This window comes from Triticum urartu, chromosome 7A (genome assembly GCF_056163025.1).
Source record: "Triticum urartu cultivar PI428250 chromosome 7A, HENAU_Tu73, whole genome shotgun sequence".
In the NCBI taxonomy this organism is placed as follows: Eukaryota; Viridiplantae; Streptophyta; class Magnoliopsida; order Poales; family Poaceae; genus Triticum; species Triticum urartu.
Window position 1 is genome coordinate 463,296,956 of NC_141879.1, and position 6,000 is coordinate 463,302,955.

Here is a 6,000-nt window from a genome sequence, read left to right on the forward strand (position 1 = left end):
GGGCTTTTAACTTGCGAAGATGGTGTAAGGGAAAGGTAAATGGCAAACCTGACAAGTTTTTCTCTTATTATGGAGCTCCACCGCTCACTTGCCTTTTTGATTATACCATGCCCTGTTTCATAGTCCCATGTCCTTGAAACTGCAGGTTTGTTGCACAAAGTATGACTTTATCCTGTGCTGTGTTAGTTGTCGAAGCCGCATGGGCCTAGTTGTGCACGCTGTTAAGATATTTGGATGCTTTTTTGTTTGTTTGCAAAATGTGAAGAGATTTGGGTACATATTCTAGAACCTCTCCATTTTATGCTAATGAATAGGGCTTTAATTAATTAGGAGAAGGAACTACATCCACATTGTCAAATGTTAAAGTTCACAAGATATGTGAAGAAATTTGAGGGAATGAAACCAACACAAAAACAATTAAATCTTATGGTATTTGACTAGACTGAATTATTTTCAAGCTTCCGGGCAGATGGCCATGCATATAATAGCCATGCACAATGTGGAAACAAAGGTGGAGGTGTCCACTATATCTCTACTTTTTTTTTGAGTGAACTAGAACAATGCCCGTATGTTGCAACGGGATATAAACCTTCTATTATGTCGGTTTGTGACTTACTTGTCTATAATAACGCGATTATGTAAATAAATGATCATCAAATTCTGCGCATGATTTACCTAATATTTTGATCCAAAGTTTGGTAAGTAATTAAAGTGGAACCGGTTTAGAAGGTAACTCAATTAAGTTGATTTATTATCATATAAGGAAGGTTGGACGAAGGGTGTTGGGAAGAAAGATGAAATGGGAATCTTACGTTCTTTTTAAGTAGTATAGTATATAGTATATAATATAAAAGACTATATCTATGATACCTTCTCTGCACCTTCTCTCTCTCCCTCTAGTTTTGTTTCCTTTGCACACGATCTTTTTTTTTTTTGGAATAATCTAAATCAAAGCGGTACTTTCTTTTGTTGTTCTATTGATAACCATGTCTTGCATTAGCTCAATCAAATTTTACCAAAATCATGTCTTGCATTAACTCAATGAAACCAAATCAAACATCATGAAAACCTCAACTAAATAAGAACTTTGTTTGTCTTCCCCTGCCCATATCCAAATCAAATAAAATGTCACCAAAAACCTCAACTGAATCAAAACTTTCCTCGCCTCGTGTACACATACTCAAAGCAAATCAAATCTTACCAAAATCTAGAATATAATGGGTGTAAGATATATACCAGACTGCGGAACCCCCCCTCGGTTGCAACGAACGGACAATTAGTTAGTTGAATATTATGAGTGAGTCCATTACAAACAAGTACCTTGGTTTCCTCCTATTGTAGGGGTGGATAGACTGAACTGTTTCCAACATTTGATTGATAGAGTTTTGTGCTCGCTTGAGAGGATGGAAGGGAAATAAGTTGTCTTTTGGTGGAAAGGAGGTTTTGCTTAAGGTTGTCATCCAAAGCTTGACCATCATGCAACGTCTGTTTTCAAGCTACTCGTGCAAATATGTGAAGGGATTACTACTGCTATATCCCAATACTGATAGAGAGATGAGGATTGGAGGAAGCATATTCATTGGATTTGCATGGTGGAAGATGTGCGTCCCTAAAATTAAAGATGGCGTGGGGTTTAGAGACTTGCATTGTTTCAAAAGCAATGTTGGAGGTTACTTATGAATCCCTTTGTGCAAGAATCCTCAGAGCTTAGTACTTTCCTTCTGGCGATCTATTGAACTATGAATTGAAGAAGCACAACTCTTATACTTGGCAAAGTATATGGACATGTATGCATACCCTTAAATGAGGCCATATTTGATGGGTTGGTGATTGTACGAAGACAATATCTGGGATGACCCATGGATCCCATCCAACCCTTCGAGGATGATTATGACTTGAAGAAATAATATCGTGTTCACAAAAGTTTCTGAGCTCATGGATGAGGGTAACCGAGCGTGGGATACTGAGTTGGTAAACGATATGTTTGCCAATGGATGCTCAATGTTCCCTCTAGCTCAACACGTTAAGGAGGAATTTGTTGCGTGACAGTTCAATAAAATGGCATGTTTTTTAGTGAGCTCGGTGTACTCTTGCGAGTGGGAAAATCAAGATGGAAAGAAGCTGAGAAGAACGAATCAACTCGGTCCTTCATCTAGCCCAGTCTGGAATATCTTATGGTCTTCAAATGTTCCTGCCAAGGTTAAAATTCATTGTTGGCGATCTCTCTTGGGTGATATTCCCTGTTATGGAGTCCTAGTGAATCGACATATTCGAACAAAGGGGTGCCCATTATGCAGCATGGATCGCAAGAGTATCCGCATGCTTTTTTCCAATGCTCGCGTGTTCATGAAATTTGGCGACACTTGGGTCTCGGTCGAGCAGCCGATATTGCATATACTGAAGGGTCCTTGTTTCTTGCGGAACTTTTGCTGGATAACTCATCACCGGTGCCACTTCTCCCAAATGTTCTCCAGGCTGGTCTTGTTGACAACACTGGCTGGTATGTTTGGTGGGAGCACCAGTAGGCAACTCGTGGTGAGAAAGTTCAACTTCCCACCAGGTCTGCTCAACCAATATCTTCAATGGCTACAAACTTCTCGATGGCGAAGAATAAAAACAATGCTCGTGTTGTTATACATGGGTGGACACGACCGAAGATGATTGCGCGAAGCTTTATGTAGATGCGACTTTTGATATTGAGATTAAAACTGAGGGAATTGGGTCTGTTCTCAAAGATGATTGGGGCTAGTTTGTGTCTGCTTCCAACTAAACACTTGTCATTGTCAGTGACATGACGCCGACGGAGGCAGTTTCTCTACAGACGGCCTTTCCCTAGCAAATTCTATGGGGTGCAACATGCTGGTTGGTGAAATCTTATTGCATGAAAGACGTGGATATCATGAAGAATGGTGGACATTCACTAGGGCCTGCCGCGATGATCTACGACAATTGTTTCTTCCTCTGTCATGAGTTTAGTGATATTTCCTTTGATTTTTGTCCCATTAAGGCCAATATGGTGGCACATGTTTTAGCTAGTAAGTTGAATAACTCTAGAGTTTGACAGGAGGAACCTCCTGTTAAACAAAAGTGCTAGAGTTATCTGACTTACTATTTCTTGTGGCTGCCATCACAAACAATGTAAGCGTTTTGCCTTATGAATAAAAAACACCATGAAGGCTTCCCCTAAAAATGGTATCTGTCTTTAAAAGTCTAATATTTCCTGGAAGAGTGTGACACGAGCCAATGTATTCAGACTGGCTAAGTCAATTGGACTTGATTGACAACATCCCTATCTCTTTGCGCCAATAGCTTTATGTCCTCAATTTATTTTCAGAGGATTCATCGTCTGTCTTTTTGGAGAGAATCACATCTTGAAATATGCGAGTATGCGGTGAACGAGTTGCAATGTCAAGTCTAGTCAAACACTACATACAAAAGTGTGTTTGGTTTCATGATAGGAAAACAAATGATTTTTTCCAAGGAGTCAACCGAGATTTTTCTTTTAAATTTATGAAAAAATTTCCTATATGATTAAATCATGTGATTAAACAAAATCTCATATGGGGATTCTTCTATGGATTTCAACATGGCCAAAAATCTAGACAATCTTCGAGTCCAAGAATCCCTAAGACATGTATTTTGGTGTATGATTACTCATCTATGATAGACTTGTGTTATTATGAATTTGTTATTACCTCGAATATTTAGCATGTCAACCCCGGACCATTTGGTCTCCCCATTACAATGGGTACAATGGGAAGGTACGACGTGCGTCAAAGCTATTGAAGCAACTGCTGGAATGGGCACTAGTCGGATGATCTTCGAGTCAAAACTTGCTCCAACTGGTCGATGCCTCATCATTGGCGATTATGATTAGTAATCTATAGGTCTACTCCTAAGAAAGTCGTTAGCCTTTTGTTTTTGCCTCCTTTGAATTTTTTTTGTAAACGTGAGTGTAATAAGGTAGCTCATGGCGATGTTGCGTCTAGCTTTAGGGCTGACATGCTCCGCTCATGCTAGCAGGAGCAAGCTTCTAACTTTGTGCCCGACTTGGCCATCGGCGAGTTGGTCATTGATGTCTACTACACAACCTTCTTCTTGTAGACGTTGTTGGGCCTCCAAGTGCAGAGGTTTGTAGGACAGTAGCAAATTTCCCTCAAGTGGATGACCTAAGGTTTATCAATCCGTAGGAGGCGTAGGATGAAGATGATCTCTCTCAAGCAACCCTGCAACCAAATAACAAAGAGTCTCTTGTGTCCCCAACACACCCAATACAATGGTAAATTGTATAGGTGCACTAGTTCGGCGAAGAGATGGTGATACAAGTGGTATATGGATAGTAGGTAAAGGTTTTTGTAATATGAAAATATAAAAACAGCAAAACTAATGATAAAAGTGAGCGTAAACGGTATTGCAATGATAGGAAACAAGGCCTAGGGTTCATACTTTCACTAGTGCAAGTCCTCTCAACAATACTAACATAATTGGATCACATAACTATCCCTCAACATGCAACAAAGAGTCACTCCAAAGTCACTAATAGCGGAGAACGAACGAAGAGATTATGGTAGGGTACGAAACCACCTCAAAGTTATTCTTTCCAATCAATTCGTTGGGCTATTCCTATAAGTGTCACAAAAAGCCCTAGAGTTCGTACTAGAATAACACCTTAAGACACACATCAACCAAAACCCTAATGTCACCTAGATACTCCAATGTCACCTCAAGTATCCGTGGGTATGATTATACGATATGCATCACACAATCTTAGATTCATCTATTCAACCAACACAAAGGACCTCAAAGAGTGCCCCAAAGTTCTACCGGAGAATCACGACGAAAACATGTGCCAACCCCTATGCATAGGTTCATGGGCGGAACCCGCAAGTTGATCACCAAAATATACATCAAGTGAATCACGTGATATCCCATTGCCACCACAGATATCTACGGCAAGACATACATCAAGTGTTCTCAAATCTTTAAAGACTCAATCCGATAAGATTACTTTAAAGGGGAAACTCAATTCATTACAAGAGAGAAGAGGGGGAGGAGAAGCATAAGATCCAACTATAATAGCAAAGCTCGCGATACATCAAGATCGTGCCAAATCAAGAACACGAGAGAGAGAGAGATCAAACACATAGCTACTGGTACATACCCTCAGCCCCGAGGGAGAACTACTCCCTCCTCGTCATGGAGAGCACCGGGATGATGAAGATGGCCACCGAAGAAGGAATCCCCCCTCCGGCAGGGTGCCGGAACGGGTCTAGATTGGTTTTCGGTGGCTACGGAGGCTTCTGGCGGCGGAACTCCCGACCTATTCTCTGTTCTGGAAGTTTTACGATACGTAGGTATATATGGGTACAAGGGGTACGTCGGTGGACCGAAGGGGGGGCCACGAGGCAGGGGGGGCGCGCCCAGGGGGGTGGGCGCGCCCCCTACCCCCGTGAGCACCTCCTTCATCTTCTGACGTAGGGTCCAAGTCTATCCGGTAGGTTTCCTTCCAAAAATAACTTCTCCAGTTGATTTCGTTCCGTTTCGACTCCGTTTGATATTCCTTTTCTTCGAAACACTGAAATAGGCATAAAACAGCAAATCTGGGCTGGGCCTCCGGTTAATAGGTTAGTCCCAAAAGTAATGTAAAAGTGGATAATAAAGCCCAATATTGCCCAAAACAGTAGATAATATAGCATGGAGCAATCAAAAATTATAGATACGTTGGAGACGTATCAAGCATCCCCAAGCTTAATTCCTGCTCGTCAAGGGGGAAAAGAGGAGGAGGGGGCCGACCACCTCTCCTAGTCCTAATAGGGCTAGGGGAAGGGGGAGGCGCACAGCCCATCAAGGGCAGCCCCTTCTCTTTTCCACCAAGGCCCACTATGGCCCATATAGCTCCCGGGGGGTTCCGGTAACCCTCCCGGTATTTCGGTAAAATCCCGATTTCACCCGGAACACATCCGATATCCAAACATAGGCTTCCAATATATCAATCTTTAC